The 18082-nt window shown below is 33.6% G+C and overlaps 1 protein-coding gene across 2 annotated transcripts in view; it reads left to right on the top strand.

Annotated features, from left to right (window-relative positions):
- LOC126745572 (four and a half LIM domains protein 2-like) overlaps positions 1 to 18082 on the top strand; it is a 319413-nt gene that overhangs the window by 7823 nt on the left and 293508 nt on the right. The window lies entirely within an intron of this gene.

Below are 18082 nucleotides of genomic sequence, written 5' to 3'. Positions count from 1 at the left end.
AATTGACCAGGTTTCTTTACACACATTTTTTGAAACTGACAATCTTGATGCATAATAATTTCTTTTTGGCGACTTTATGTTCCTATAAATAGTCCTATATTTATGATAGTAATCTTGGAATTGTTGATTATCATGATTAAATTTTCTCAGAAGGTGAAGCCATTTCATATTTTTGGAAGATGTTCTTATTCCCCTTGTTACCCAATCTTATCATTATTGAGTTTATACCTAATCATTATTGAGTATAAATCTTTTTACAGCTTTAATGTATAGTTGTTATACATTTAAAAGGTTACTTTTACTGGAATAATAATTGGCTCGGATATATTTTTGTTTTAAACATAATTATTTTTATTATGTATTCTTGAGCAACATTTAAACTATTTAAGACATTCTTGCAGGCACTACCCCAAACAATTATCCCATAGTTGATACATAGACTCTACAAGAGAAAAGTGAATTGTTTTTAGTAGTTTAAAAGCCAAAATGTTGCATAATTCATAAAATGTATATATGACTTTTCGTATTTTTGTAGTGACATACTCCAAATGTTTGGTCCATTTTAAACATTCATCTGTATAGATACCCAAATATTTTATATACTTCACTCTTTCCACCTCCCCACAATCACAAACACCCATATCAGGTTCACAATCTACATTGTGGATTTTTAATTTATGAAAGTCAGGTAATGTTGTCCCTCTCAAGGCATATAAAAAGTAATAAGTTAGTTAATTTTGTAAGAAATTTTGTTTTGTCAATATTTAATGATGATAGACTATTATCTGACCAGCATTTTGCATTTTATTATTGAAATTGCAATCTTTGCCCTTTTAATAGTTGTCCAAAACCATAGTATCATCAGCAAATCAGTATACAACCTCACCTTCATCCAAAATTGATAGTATGCCATCAGTATAAACATTAAAAAGAAAGGGACCAAGCACAGTATCCTTTGGCACACAATACTCACCAAAGACTGATTTCTTAAATAATTTTTAACTTTAACTTTTTCTGGTCCCTTATGTAAGAATGACTCTACCCTAATTCCCATATTTTGTCCAGCCTCTCTAGAAGAATATGATGCGTCACAGTGTCAAAGGCCTTGGGCAAATCCAAAAATATTTCCAAGACCCTCTTACCCCTATCCAAGTTACCTACAATTACCCAGCAAAGTGCATTCTCAGTACAGGCATTTGTTCTGAAAGCAAACTGATTTTTTGACAAACAAGTTATTTCTTTCTGATGTAATGGGCCTATAGTTTATGGTTAACTTAACTATATATTTCTTTGTTAAAAAACAGGACATATTTGTCTTTTTAAGCACACTTGGATAAATTTCACCACTAAAAATGCAGTTGACATTATGTAACAGAGGTTTTAATAAGTGGCTGTGAATATGTTTAATGACCTCAGTAGTAATTAAATCATCTCCACTTGCACTATTGTGTTTTAAGGTTTTAATTTGTAATATTAAATAATTTTTTGTAAAAGGAATTTAAGTTAGTCTCAGTTTTTTCTATATAATTTGGTCTTGACTTTTTAATTTTACTTGCCAACTTTTGCCCGACTCTACTAAAACAATTATTAAATTCATCAGCAATCAAGGTGGAATCAGTCAGTGTTCTTATAAAAGTTAGTAGTCCCTGTTAGTGATCCATGTCCTTAATCTTAGATTTTTACAACTATTTTACAATTGTAAGTACAAGTATCAGTCACATTTTGCAAAATAGTTACAAACTCCAAAGTACAGAACTAATTTGGATAGAAGGTCTTGCAATTTTATATAGTCAATTTTTTGTATTTCCTTTTTTTGTTTGGTACAAAAAGCACAGATCACTTTTGCATTTAATAAATAAGTGGTCAACATAAGTTGCCGAGTTTCCCTGTACTCCTGTGGGTAATTAAAATTTATACAGTAGATGCCAGTATGTGAAGATGTATTATATAGGCAGTGAGCTTAGGGTCGTGAATTGTGGAGTACCACAGGGAATGATGCAGCCATTTTTTATCAGTGTAACAATTGGAATGAAGTAAAAAGTAAAGCTGAAAAGGATTTTTGTGATATATTTGAATAATAAAATGAATATATAATGAAGCTCTGCAAGAGGTATCCCATATTAAATTTTAGACATTGTTATCGACAGGCATCTGAAGTGGGATCAGCATGTGCTTTATCTCAATAAAAAAATAAGATTCCTCATTCATAAGTTCTATATTTTACGCAGCATTTTGAGCTTTAAATTAATTCTTATGATTTATAAGGCACTAGTGGATCCTCTTCTGAGATATGGCATTATTGTGTGGGGTGGAATGATGACTCCCACCTAAATCAATTAAAAGTAGCTCAGAACTATATCTTAAAAATAATTTTAAATAAACCTCGATTATACCCCTCAAATCAATTATATTCTAATGAAATAAATGACGTAAAAATGTTATAATATAACATATATTATATCCTTGCAGTGTGCAATTTTGTGCATGGTAATAAAGAATTAAAATCAAATAATGTTTGTCATATCTATGAAACTTGAGCCAATATGGCTAATAATCTAAATATTCCACAATCTAAGTGTGACTTAAATTTACATTTCTTGTCATATCTAGGACCTAAATTTTACAATTTAATCCCTGAAAATATTAAGAATGTGGTAAAAACCAAAAGCTTTAATATTCTGTTAAAAGATATTGTTGGGAAAATCGTTTAAAGTTTTAACGTTTATTTTAAATTCTTTTAATTTTATATAGGTGCTATGAGTATAGGTAGTGTGCAATGTTTGTAAATTTAAATTTTTGTTTTTCTATTTTTTGTAGAATATGATAGGTGATTTTCTCGGTATTCTGGTTTTTGTAAATATATTTTGGTTTATTTTTTCTTAGCAGCTATGCAGATATTAATAGGTGTAGGTATATTTTAATTATAAAATTTTAAAAAGAAATATGTACAAACTAATTATTTATTAATTATGTCGACTTATTATAGATACCAGGTGCATACAAATTTTCTTAAATTTAGGCACCCTTTTAATAGAATTTTTTTTTCTTGTTGAAATATTCTAAATATGTATTTATATTTTTCGTTATATACTGATAATAAAGTTAGTAGGGATCAGAGGTACTGTTTCTCTACAAAAAAAATGGTTTTAAGTTAGCATTTAACAATAATACTTAAAAAAAGAGTTTACGCACTTATGCATAAATATGATATCTATCATTAGAACCTTAGAGCTAGAAAATGAGCAGGTTATGGAAATAAAAGTTTGAACCTTAAGCTTGATCAATATTAGATTAAAGATTCTGCAGTAACTTCTCCATTTTCCTGTTATGCCTTTAGAAGTAGATATCAACTTAACCAAGAAGGGAAATTCTCCTATTTGGATCAGATATAAGGCTACTTAGCTCTCTTCAAGAAATATACAAATGTTAAATTGACATCAACAGTCAGTCAATGAGTAGGTTACTCGAGGAAATGTTGGAGGAATGTCTTGCATCCTGTCATAAGTTCACAAAGAGTGATTTTGTCTTCACATTCTTGACCTCACAAAATTCAGTTATGGGAACATGAAGCACACAAATGTTATTCTAATTGGACCTCTTACTATGGATTGATGTGTGCTTAATATACTTATAACCACTCAGAATATGGAGAAATGTCACCCCTTGTTGATGCCAATAACCATGCTATTTCCTGTTTGGCGCAAATCATTATTTGGGAAGATCTGAAAATAAATAAGGCTATGGACTCCGCTTCGACTCTCCGCTTATGCAATATGTTTAGTTCTTTTAACTGGCAAATACAACCAACTAGACAACAAGGCTAATATGTGTAAGGTTAAAAACTTCATAAGAATCATCAAAACAGAGTCGCGATTTGGACGAATCTTTAATAGGAAGAATTATGAACATTTTCACAACTTAGATTGGAAAAAGCCCAGGTGGATTGCTTGATTCACTCTCTAATTTTCATGCTGGAGTGTTGCAGCTATTTTGCATTGTAAAGCCTAGGTCGAAAAAGTCTTGGCTTACAACAGGCCTTAAAATCCCTTCTAAAAATATGCGTTCTCTTTATACAATCAAAAAGCATACTGACTCCCCAACATTTCATTCTTACTTTGATTCGTACCGTTTATTGTATTCACGTCTTATCAGGCTTGCTAACCAATCTCACTATTTAGATTAACTGAATAAAAGTTCTACAGAAACAGGCAACATTGAGGGAGTCCGGGAGAATAGTAAATGATATCCGCAGTAAAAGCAATAACAACAAGCTGTTGTAAATCGAATATTATCAATATTAATCTACTCAATACTTTCTGCTATATGGTGGCCCAAAATCTTCAACAAAATCTTACTCCATCAACTGAGCCACTTAACTATCTTACAAATACGACAGTTTAAAATTCGCTCTTCTATTTATCTGCCGACTTAGTAGAAGTAAAGAGTCTTAAACTCTATGAAAAACAAAATTTCTTCAGGTGAGGATATAATTTACGGTCAAGATACTGCTCTCTGTTCTGTTGCTGATGCAATCAATGTCTTTTCCTAGTTGTTAAGTACTCCAAAGTGATTCCTATTCACAAGGCTGGCCATATTGATGATCCCTTTAATTTTCGACCCATTTTTCTTCTTTTCACTCTGTCAAAGCTAATTGACAAACTGGTGAAATTTTGCATCATGTCTTTCCTCAAAGCAAATAACATCCTTAGTGGTTTTCAGTATGGCTTTGAAGAGCGCCGCAATACAGATGATGCCATTTACAATTTCTTGAATGTCCTATATGCCCAAATATTTTAAAGGCGTTTGAAACAGTTGACAATAAGGAAAGAATCACTTGTTTTTTGGTGTTTCTAAATTAATTCAAAATATTTGGCAGGATGTGTAGCAAAAAATGAAAGGGTGTATTTTATGTGCTGATCGCAGAATATTGCTGACAAATCTTGAATGTTAAATTGTTGTTATGAAATTTTTCAATAAAATTTTTGTTTGGCTTTTCTAGTTTACAGACTCTAAATTTTTATAACTTATGCTTTAACTGCATTATCTGAAACATAACAAAGGAAAATGACACTTGTGTCCTTTTGTAGGTTACTTAATTGCTTTTGCATGATATGAGAAAGGACCTAAAATAAAATATTGAAAAATAATTAAAGATTGGACATAGTCAAGTCAAGTCAAAAATAGCTTTATTGTTATATAGCATAATAATTATGTTGTTAACAGAGCATTATACAATTAAACCTTAAAGATAGTTGATAACATAATATTTTACAAAAATATAAAAATTTTAACAATTCTTACATACATAGAATAGAGAACACACGCAACACAATTAAAAAAGTAAAAGAAGAAAAAAAAGGAAAGTAGTAAGAAGTCACATTACGCTACGCAAAACTCTTCGCTGTCAAAAAGTTGTATTTAAAAACTCATCTAGAGAATAAAATGCTTTAGCAAGTAAAAGTTTCTTTATATTTTTCCTAAAACATTTTTCACAATTTATTAGCCTTATATAAAGGGGTAGATGGTTAAAAAGCCTTCTGCCCCCGTACACAATAGAGGACTTAATCTGCTCACTTTTTGGGATAGGTAGAGGTAAAGAGAAGATTGTTCGGAGATTGTAACCCGAGAAGGAAGAGCCAAGCTGATGGCGATATTTTTTGTGGATGATGGCATGGCAATGCCAGGACAGAGTGTTTTAAAAATAATGGCCTACAGGGGCTATGAAAGGGAGCTACACACATGTAGCGTATGCCTCTTTTTTGCAAAATAAATATGAAGCTGAACAAATACTGAGAGCACACTCCCCAAAACACAATACCATATCTCAGATGAGACTCAATAAGAGCATGGTAGGCAATTTAAAATAAGGCATGGTGTTATTACTCTAATAGCCTAACAGTTGGATGATAGCTTCCCTATTAAAGAGGAGATATGATTTTCAAATTTTAATTGCTTATTAATCGTCAGACCCAAAAAATTGCATGTTTCAGAAGGACTTATTGTTTTATTTTGCAAAGTGACAGTTTCAAAGTTACATTTAAAAGTTAAAATATTAGTTTTAAAGATATTAAAGTCTATTAGACTCACACCATGACTTTACAAGAATTAAATCTTCATCAACAATATTCTTTAACCTCTTGGGGTTAGTGTTATGCCAAAGTATTGTTGTATCATCCGCAAAGATAGTAAATTTGCCCCCCATTGGAATTTGAGAGATATCATTGACATATAGCAGGAACAACATTGGTCCAAGAACCGAACCCTGGGGTACACTCGCATCCATATCCAGACGGGATGACATATCGTTGTCAAAGAATACCCTTTGGGTTCTGCCAGATAGTGTAGCGGGGGTTCTTACGTACTTGCCGTATGTCCACCCTCTAACCTTTGACGTCGCAGGGTATCCGTCAACCTCCCTCACTATTTCTTTGTACAGTTATAGGAGAAAAAGTTGACAAAATGCCTCGGGTGCCACTCTAAGTAATTAAAGGAGCTTAGAGTCCCCTCTAGCCTCTCGGGTAAGCCTTTAGACAGTGGAGAAACCAGGTAAAGATTAAAAGTAGACTATCCGGTTATAATGAGATCTTATTGCTCTTAATTTTTATTATTACAAATACTAATAAGTAAGTAACAGGTTTGGTTGCTTAAAACTAAATGAACAAAAGTGTCCTTAAAATCTAACAATCCCCCATTACCAATTTCTATGATTACAGGCAGAAGTACAGGCAGTTATTTGGGAAATTGTACCGGAAAATTCGGCACTCTATTAATGACGCAAAATAGTATGATTTAAGGGACGAAGTTATGATGTTTTGTTCAAGCGGTTACGGATGACATTCGTGAAGCAAAGCCGGAAACTCAGCACCAATCAAGCGAACCAATCCCAATCAATCGGTCAACATTTACCCCTGCTCTGTTAATATACGGATAATAATTATATTATCACGGACTCGGTTATTACTTGTCTTTCACCACTTTGAGAAGACAAGTAATACTTAATAAACGCGGCTACTGCCTGCCTTACAAAACACGAAGAAAGATAGTGTCCAAGCAGTAGTTTTCCTCAATAAAATAATTAAACGGAACGGTACGGCCGCGGACAGAGAGGAAAATAAAAAGTCAACAATAAAAATTATCAATTAAATACAAAATGAATCCGAGTGTTTCTCTGGTTCCAAACAAGAATGTAACTTTTCGCGAACGGAATTAATGAAACGTTGGTTTAATTACCCGTTTACTACCTGCCCTACAAAACACGAAGAAAGATAGTGTCCAGGCACCAGTTAATAATACTCGCGACTGTGGTTTGCCCTACAAAACTCGAAGAAAGATAGTGTCCAAACTACAGTTTTAAAATTTCATAAAGCGAAATAGAATCAATATGAATATTCTAATAGTAAATCGCAGATAAAAACTCACAGCGGAAAAATAGAATACCACCGTCTTCCAAGCATGTAAAAATGGCAACTAAAATACCGTAACGCGGATAATTTTATGATTATTGTATCAATATAACCCGCTTACTACCTGCCCTACAAAACACGAAGAAAGATAGTGTTCAGGTAGTAATTTAACAAAACGCGCTGCTGCCTGTCCTACAAAACACGAAGAAAGATAGTGTCCAGGCACCAGTTATCAATCGCGGCTATTGCTTGCCCCACAAAACACGAAGAAAGATGGGCCCAAACAACAGTTTTAAAATAAAATAAAACGGAACGGGACGGAACGATATCAATGGGAACGGATTCGATAAAAATCTTAATACGCGAGCTTGGAAGCGGCCGGTCAACTGTCAACAGGTGGCTCTTACCTAACCCAATTCACACTGTCAACGTCAAAACAAAATTAAAAGTAAATAATGAAAATTTAACGGTATTTAAATATGGAAAAATTACTGGTACTTCGCTCGAAAGGTATGGTACGACCTTACTGCGACGAATGTGTCATCTTGGTGAACTTCGAACCTTTTTATACCCATCGCAGGAATTTGGATGCCGACGACTCACGAATAGGGCTGCCATATTTTTAAAAGTAGAAATCGGGAGCATGGCATGTTCGAGTTTCGAGTCATGCCGCAGGCAATTTTTTTTTCGGAGCCATGAATTAGTTTTAGAGCTGGTATTATAAACATATGTGTGTACTTTAAAAATTTTAAACATTAAGAAAAAATAAAAATATCTTTGACCTCGTTAACAAAAACAACATGTATTTTATTTTAACGCTACAAAAAAACTAAACATAACATTAAGACATATATTCTTTAGCTTATTAATTACATAATTAAGATACATATATTAAACACTTCAAAAAAAATTAAACATACCTAACACAAAAAAAAAACATATATTATTTTGCCTCGTTTTTGGCAATTATTATGCCAGAGTTACGCCTTAAAATAACTCGAATAAATCCTTAAATTAAAAATTTTTTAGGCTGGTCCCTACTTTACCAAGAATGTTTTTCCCATCTTTTTCTAAAAATTTTACAAATTCTTGGCAAGTTTCGGTAAAGTTATGCTTAATCATTAATTCTGACTCTAAGGTTTCTATAGAAAGAGAATTTCTTTCTTTTCTCCACGCTATAAACATTAAACTAAAAATTTTTTCACACATGGCATTAGAGTGGGGAAGAGAAAAAACACAAGAACATATTTTAGAATAATTCGGAGACTTATTTGTTTTAAAATAATAAACCCATTGTTGGTCAATTTTAAAATCTGAAAATTTTTCGGGGAGATTTTCTAAAAAAGATGAAAGGTTCACAAAATCAACATCTATGTCAATACTAAATTCTTCTGAAATTTTCATAAAATCCTCCAATCTTGGATTAGTCCTCAAATCCATTGCTTTCAACTATTTACATTTGTTGTTGTCAGTAAAGTCATACCTAAAATTACCAAATAACTTAAAAGAAACTTGTTTCTGAGATCATATAATATACCTACCATTTTTCTAAATATTCTACGATTCTCCCAATTAACGAATCAGCTTCTTTCTTAAAAATATTTACAATATCTAAATTATCACATTTTCGTACTAGAGAAAGGGCTATTGAGCCATAAAACTTCTGTTCCCTTTTCATCACCAAGGATCGTCTTAAAGTATCCATGATTCCAAACAATTCTACTGCTAAGGCACTTTCGGATTCCAATTTAGAAATTGCCGCATTCATGGCAGTTCCTATGTTTAAAATAAGCCCTAAAATGTTTTTTGTTTGAAGTAAAATAATTAAAGGATAACGAAAACATCTACTTACCTAAATAAGCCTCAGCGAGTTCATTTTCAAAAAACATTCTTAGAATTAAAGGTGACGATTCTCGAGATAAAAAATATGATTTGATGGGAACAAAATGTTTTAGTAAACGTTCGACTGCCGGAATTAATGAGAGCCAACGTGTAGGAACAGAACGTAATAGCTCTGACCATTCTTGTAACATTTGATTACAATAGTTTCAATATCGTACCTTATAACATTTTGTCCATACTTGCCAGCATTGTGAATAATATGGCATACACAGCCAAAGGGTAAAATATTTTTATTATGTTTGTGTAGCTCTGTCATAACACTCTGTTTTTTTCCAAAATTAACCGACGCATTATCAGCGCAGTAAGCAGTGACATTTTTAATTAATAATCCTGCCTCATCAAGACCATCAATTAGGCATTTAGCAATATCCACTGACTTTTCTGATGAATTTGAATAAAATTTTAAAAGCTTTGTGCTAACGCCTTTTTCCGTTTGGAAATACCTAACAATCAATGGGAATGTCTTGATATTTCCCTTATTTGAGGCATCTGTTGCAAGGGAAAAAGGATTGTCATTCGCTAAATCCTTCTTAATAATATTTTTACTTTCCGGACCTAAAATTTTGGTGACTATTTTAGTCGCCTTTGTTCTTCCGCATGAATATTTCTCAGCTGTTTTGGAATCCTTGAATATCAGGGGAAATAGTTTTCCAGCACAATCTGCCGAGGCGTAACTTTGAGCATGTTTTATCGCATGAAAAACAAAAGCACATTCAGCCAATGCTATAGAATCCTTGTCAGCCATAGATGAAAAATACCGATTTACTGATTTAGTTTTTGATGTTGCATTAACATTTTGAGTGTGTTTTTCTGTCCTCAAGTGTTTAACAATGTCGTTTTCCCCGCCGTGTTTAATGGAAAATTGACAACGACACGCTCGACATTGTGCCTCAGTATTTAAATTACCTCAAAAATCCAATCATATTTTTCTTTCCAAACTTTGTTAAATTTGACATCCCACTTTTTCTTTTTCACTCCTTGATGTGTGTTTTTGCTTTCCTCAATCGTATGCTTATGCTTTCGTATTTGTTGCGATGTTTTACTTGTTCCCGGCAGCGATTCGGTATCGGATATATTGCCGTAATCTTCTACCCCGTCCTCTATCTCTTCATTTTGATCAAGGCCAAGCCAGTCTATTTCCGATTCACTACTACTTGAGCTTAAAGTCATATTTTGCAAAGTCTATCTCGTAAAGAAATTCAAAAAAATTCACTTAACTTTCTCACTTCTGGCGAACGAAAAACTAATGAGAACTAATACCGAGCTCGCTGCTGCTACGATCATCTATGGGAATCACCGGTTTTTATAATGTCAATATCAATGTCATAAGTATTTTCAACTGTCTACGCAAGGGGGCGATCTTTTAGAAATGGAGGAATGTGAGAGACGTATCGATATATTTAACGTATCGATTTAAATGGCGTAAAATTTTATGAAAGCGGGAGGTTGCAGGAGATTTATAATTTAAAATAAAAGGCGGGAGGGTTGACAAGAAATCGGGAGACTCCCGCCTAAATCGGGAGGAATGGCAGCCCTACTCACGAACATCCTCGGAACCAATCGTTGGATAAAAATGCAATTGGGAAAACTTAATGAAAATAGAGTTTTTCCTCATGAAAACAGTACAGATTTATAGGCTATGACCTTATATGGTAAACAAAATTAGTTTCAGCTCAAGGTGTACAAGAAAACCGACTTTTCAGGAAAACCGCGGGAAACGGAAATATAATTTATATTATATTTTGTCACACCAGGCATCCCCTTCATTTAACAGGGCTTCCGAAGGTATAGGTAAACTTGCAAAATAGAACATGTAAACAATGCAACAGCATAAAAGGAAAATTTAAAATAGTGATGAAAACCCTCTCAGTTTTAGGCATTTGTGGTTCTTTATTATCCTAAGAATAACCAGGGCTGAAAACAGTGAAGGCCAGAGACTGCAACATAGTCAACGGAGAACTAAGTATAACCTATAAGAAATCGAACCTTTCCAGGATACTATCAGGCTAGAAACCTCTTTAAGTTGGCTTCTTTATGTATGTTTACAATTATAAACCTCTCATGACTCACAGGTAAAGCTTAAAATGTATCTTTTTGTTATGTAAATTTTAAAATTAGAGGTTAAAATGTTAACGGAGCAAAATTATCTAAGTTGTCTTATAAAAGACTGCCTGGGGTTACCCTTATTACTATAAAATAAAGACAAAATCTTGTAACTTCGTTACAATAGGTAAGAACGAAACCAGTCGAGAGCCACTCCTCTGAATCCATAGGTTTCTAGCTTCTGCAGCAGTATTCTGTGACTTACACAATCAAACGCCTTAGATAAGTCACAGAACACCGCCGCCGTATTCTCCCCAGCATTCAACCCCATGTGCGGACTCTCCAAAAAATTGAAAATAGCATCAGATGTACCCAGTTTCGTCCGGAATCCAAATTGTTGATGGTTAAGAATATTATGCCGTTTCAGAAATTCCATCATTCTGGTTTTTACCAATCTCTCTACAAGCTTGCCAAGCGTGGGAAGCAGGGCTATGGGACTGAAATTTGATGGGTCATCATAGTTTCCACCCTTAAATAATAGTATAATCAAGGCAAAACTTAAAAGGACCCACTTGAAAGTGAAACATTTCTCACTTCAGCCAAAGAATCAAGGGTTGGTTGCGGTAGCGCTATTAGGACCTTTAGTGACAGCCCATCCCATCCAGAAGAGTTCTTATTTTTTATTGAGGATAGAGCTTCCATTATTTCACTAAAATCTGTTGGTCTAAAGAAAAATGTTTCAGGCACCTTAATGTTGTCCTGAAAGAGTCCTGTTCTCGTGTGTGTGAATGACGGGTTTAGTTTTGAACCTAATTTAATTTTTAACAATTTAATTTAGCTAAGTATCGTTTAACATTTTTCTTGTAGTCACTTTCTTCAATTTACATTGGCTAACGTGTTAAGTTGTTTTAGCATTAGGTCCGTATAGCCGATAGGTTTTACACTTATACTTATAACCTTGTTGTACCGGGTTCGATTCTCGTTGAGTCTATGTTGTTGCGTTCCACTTTTTAATTTTTTACTTTTTGCTTTGTACAATTATAACCTTAAAATTATTGTTTATTTATGTACTGTGAAGTGCGTGGATGGCTTCTTCTTTTTTATTGTTTTATGTAAGTTTTTAGTTTTGTTTAAGTATTATTTTTATTTTAGGCCTGATGATGCTCTAACTAGAGCGAAACACGTGTAGCCCGTTTAATTACATGTTGTGAGACTGTGACTTTGTGTTTCTCTTTGTTTTTCGTCAAATTTGTATGTTGGTCTCTAAGAGAATAATGGATGAGATTTTTGGACTTAATGTTGTATAAGTATGAGCGCGGATCTCTAACAGACTGAGGCAATAATATTGATAGACCTAAAGCAACACCCTGGAAAAAATGTGATTTTTTGTCAATTGTGTGAAAATGTGAAAAAGTGTTTCAGCCGACACCGGGCTATTAGAAACAGAAGGATTTTCACGTTCACCACGTAAGTCATTCACAATTTTCCAGGACTGACTTATTTCTTGATTGGTTTATTTTACTTGAGTGGTATGAGTTTTTTGCCAGTTTCACTGTATCGCGGTAAATTTTGCGATATCTATTAAAGTAGGATATGAATCTGGAATTATCTAGGGCAAACTTTCTTAAGGAGTGCAAACACCGAAGATTTTTACCAGAAACTAAGAGATCCCTGCTATACCATCATCGGGTCTTCTCCTTCTTTTCCTAATTGTCATCATGGGGAAAGTTAAATCAAATCCAGTAAAGTTGAACGGAAATTCTTAAAAGGATCACCGTTGTCAAGTGTATACCATACATAAATAAAACTTGCCTTGGAAGTAAAATTTATTAAAAAGAAAAACAAGTTATTTGTACAGAGACTAGAATAGTAATAATTAATTAACTGTCTCAAAATCAACAACCTATATATGAACCAAAAACTCTACTTCCATTAAAGGTTATTTAGGAATTTCAGTATAATAATTACAACATCCAGATGAATTAAAGTGACTCATGCAATCCACTTGAAACACTTATAATGATATTAAACTGTTGGCGAGTCAAAAAGGAGGATTATTCTTCTTCTTTGCGATTATGCCGACAATAAAATCCAATTAAGTACATAAATACATGACTAATCAATTAACAGCCTAAAATAACTCTTGGCGTTGTTTGAGAATTACTTAAAAGTTGTTTCAGAAAAGTGTACAGAATAGGTGTCACCTTTACTCACCAAAGAAAAAATGATTAGTGCGCCACTGGCCTTAAGTCATGTAATTATTTTAATATCGCTCTTTCACTGCAATTTTTCTTTTTTGCAAAATCGAGTAAAATTTTTAGTTGGCTTGCATTAATGCATTATTTGCATATATTTGCAAACCTGCTTGTTTCTGCCTCACCTGTCAACCACGGATACTGCTCAGTTATTATGTTTTTACCAACAGGAGCCTTTTTAGCCTGTCTACTTGGATTTTATAACTATTCTTAATGTTTTGATTAATAAATTGGCATCCATAAGAAAGATTGTTTTAAATATGACCATTTTAAGAGTACAATTTTAGCAAATCAATTCCTAAGCGGCATTTACTTTCTCACTCTCTTTCTTTCTCTGTTAAAAAAAAAAAAAACCAACAGGTTCGTGTAGGCGCCAAAACTTGTTGCAAAGCTGACATTAATTATTGTTATTTTATTTATTCGGTGTGGTGCGGTAAGCGCGTTACTAACGCCGCATTCGCCAATTTTTTTATTCCGTGATTTTCAGTTTTGTCCATTTATTATTTGAAAGTAGTCGCGTTCTACCGTGTTATCCAACGGTCAGTTCTTTAATACGGTTAGTGAAGTGTGCATCTTTGTGTATTGTTTTTGACGTGGTTTGGAGTTAAATTTTGTAGTTCCATGAAATGTATATGAAATGGATATTTTTCAGTACTTGAGCAACTCATCTTTCACATTAATATTAAATCATTCATCGGATGTATCATCTTGTGTTTCACAAATGTGACTCAGATAATATGTAACGATATTCATTGCACAGCAGTATCTTATCAAATGACAATGATTTATCGATCGTATCTTATGTTTACAAGATGTACATAAAAGTTAATATACAGGGTGATTCATTAATATTGCACGAAAATGAAATGCCGGTTTTTTTTGGGTTAAATTATGACGAAAAGTTCCTATAAACATATGTCCGAAAGTGCTTCGTTTCCGAGATACAGGGTGTTCAAATTTTCTTAAAAAATCGATTTTTTATTAATATCTAAGAAATGCCTTTGCTGTTTGCAATGTCATTCACACCATTTCTGGATATCTTAATGATGTATCTTTTTGACATATGACAGTTGATTTGTTATTCCAGGGACGTGCCCACGGGGTAAGCGGGTTAGGTTTTTTGTACAAAAAATAGCACCTAGTAGATTTTTTGAACCTCCTGTACATTTTTTGGATGACGCAACTAAAGATGGAATTGTTTCAACTCTTGGGTGTTTTTCGTATCTCCCTCCGTTTTCGATAAAAAAATTAAGAATTGCTTTTTTGCATCCCTCTGTAAAAATACAAGTAAATGCTTTTAAATGACGCGAAAGCAAAGAAATAATTTTCTTCCTAAAATGTAATACTTACCTATTCATAGTGTCGAATATCAAGTACAGCATTAACAACTGCTGATCTAAAAAATACTGCGGAATGTTGAAATTGTAAATACGTATTAAACAAAATTTAGTAAATACTATTATCGTTTTAGTTTTTGTCGCATTCTTTTCGTTGCTTTGAAAATGCAATAAATAAAATACCAGTTCATTTAACATTACTAGGTGTGGCTCAGTGATAAGGTGTTGTTTTTTTCCTGTCAAGTAGACAATTTCCTCATTTTTGTCTAAAATGGAGTACACTTATAGTGAAATGTGCGATATGCACTTTGTGTATGGTCTTGCTAATGGTAATTCACAAGCAGCGAGGCGTATTTACGCGGACAAATACCCTAACCGAGTACTTCCTCATAGTCAAATGTTTACTCGCCTCCATCAACGTCTCAGAGAAAGTGGAAGTTTTAAAAAACTTACAGTCGACAATGGACGACCCCGCACAGTTGCAACCGCAGAAGCTGAAGAAGCAGTGCTCCACGAAATCGAGGATAATCCTTCAACGAGTACAAGACAGATTGCTGCCACTTTAAACATTAGTCAGCCAACAGTGTTTAGAATACTGAAAAATCAGCTTTTGTACCCGTATCACATCCAGCGGGTACAAGCACTTTTGCCAGACGACTATCCTCATAGAGTGGCTTTCTGTCGATGGTTACAACAAAACATTGTAGAAAATCCTCCTTTTTTATCAAAAATACTTTTCACGGACGAAGCTAATTTCTCCAGGAATTCGATAATGAATTTCCATAATAATCACATTTGGGCAGATGAAAATCCACATGGAATAAGTGAAAGTCGCCATCAACACCAATTTTCACTGAATGTTTGGGTTGGAATCATTGAAGACCACTTAATTGGTCCTTTCTTTTTGCAACAAAGGTTAAGTGGAGAAGTGTATCGGCGTTTTCTTCAAGAGGAGTTGCCAACACTATTAGAAAACGTCCCGCTTGACTTAAGGTACCAAATGTTTTTCATGCATGATGGCGCTCCGGCGCATTTCAGCTTAATTGCTCGACAGTATTTAGATAGAGTATATCCCAATCGTTAGATAGGTCGTGGAGGTATACAACCCTGGCCTGCGCGATCTCCCGATCTAAATCCAATAGACTTTTTCCTCTGGGGCCACCTCAAGCAATTAGTTTATACCACCCCCATCGAAAATGTTGAAGAATTAAGAAATCGTATTATTGCAAATTGCGATATTATTCGAGCCAGGGATCTTTGAACGTGTTCGCCAGTCAATGCGTCGCAGGACAGACGCATGCATTGCAGTTGGAGGAACTCATTTTGAACAACTCTTATAGCGTACGTTTCTTAGTCCATAGCTTTTCATTACCTTCATCAATTTACTAATGTTTATTCTAAGAATTTAATTAATGTACCTAAGTTTAATTAAAACTATTTTTCAACAGGTAGTACAGTTAATGTCATGTCAAAATTCCAAATTACCGTATTTACTATTCTTCACCCTGTAAATCGATAAGTAGGCATTTTATTATGTTTATTCAAGTTTTTTCAAACGTTTGCATTAAACTAATTTTTTTATCGAAAACGGAGGGAGATACGAAAAACACCCAAGAGTTGAAACAATTCCATTTTTAGTTGCGTAATCCAAAAAATGTACAGAAGGTTCAAAAAATCTACTAGGTGCTATTTTTTGTACAAAAAACCTAACCCGCTTACCCCGTGGGCACGTCCCTGGAATAACAAATCAACTGTCATATGTCAAAAAGATACATCATTAAGATATCCAGAAATGGTGTGAATGACATTGCAAACAGCAAAGGCATTTCTTAGATATTAATAAAAAATCGATTTTTTAAGAAAATTTGAACATTCTGTATCTCGGAAACGAAGCACTTTCGGACATATGTTTATAGGAACTTTTCGTCATAATTTAACCCAAAAAAACCGGCATTTCATTTTCGTGCAATATTAATGAATCACCCTGTATATAAACAGCATTTCTTTTAAAGTATTTATTTTATTCAAAGTTAAAGCAAAGATTTTATGGTAATCTACAGGATGTTTCAGAAAACTTTAATACAAATTTATTAAAATGTTAAATAACTGTTATCGACTGGATCTATTTGCCTAATAGATTTTTTGGTGGTGATGCTTTTGATTCTGACAGTTCATAGTGACGATAATTAAAATATTTAGATTTTAAAATCTCCGAACTTAATAGCTACGTTTACATTGCGTGTACCAAATATTTTTATTACTTGGATCGAATGACGTCATGAGGACTATTTTTTCGGTGTAAATGGCAGCGCACTAAAATTTGATGGGTCCCAAACAAGGCAGATTAAATTTTTTTTTTCGGCGTAAACACCTATTTTGAAGTACTAAAATGACAAGTTTGACATTTTATTAGATGTTAGGTTAGGAGGTTTTTATTTTTGTATACAAAAATAAAGAAGAAGAGGAAGAGAAGCACAGGGGTAAGCCTTAACAAACATTTATTAGTTTATTTTTAAACAACAATAACAATTTTAAAGATTTAGAGGTTATGTTCTATAATTCTTCCCTCTCTAAGATAAAAGATAAACTCCCTTCAACTGACATTTTGATCCTAGAGATAATCCTGCACTAATTTAACCCTCAAAATCAATCCTTGTAAACAGGGCTGTACTGAATAAAAATAGTGTTATCATTTGATCCTTGGACCTAATAGATCCGCACGTTGTAAACGTAGCTAATGGACGTCAATTTAAAGGCGCGTACAGACTTGCATACGCATGCGGTGAAAAGCTTCGCATATGCGTGCGTACTCAAGCCATTCACGCTCAGAGCATTCGTTGAAATTAAAAATCTCCGCATATGCATGCGTGCTCAAGTCGCTCCATCCGTTCGTGAAAAAATGGCCGAAGAGTTGCTTATGGTTAGTCCTGCGTTTGTGGTTATTACGAGTCTATTAAAAAATAAAAAATAAAAAAAGATGGCGATGGTGGATAGCGCATTGCATTTATTTAAAAGAAAAACTTTACAAATGGGATCCGATTTACTATCAGATTTGACTTTGGTACCTAATACCGGACAATTTCAAAACTTTACACGTATCGTCGTCAATATCACGAAGTGGCGTAACTAATTTTTTGTCATT

This window comes from Anthonomus grandis, chromosome 16, assembly GCF_022605725.1.
Source record: "Anthonomus grandis grandis chromosome 16, icAntGran1.3, whole genome shotgun sequence".
Taxonomy (NCBI): domain Eukaryota; kingdom Metazoa; phylum Arthropoda; class Insecta; order Coleoptera; family Curculionidae; genus Anthonomus; species Anthonomus grandis.
This window is presented reverse-complemented; position numbering and strand designations above follow the sequence as displayed.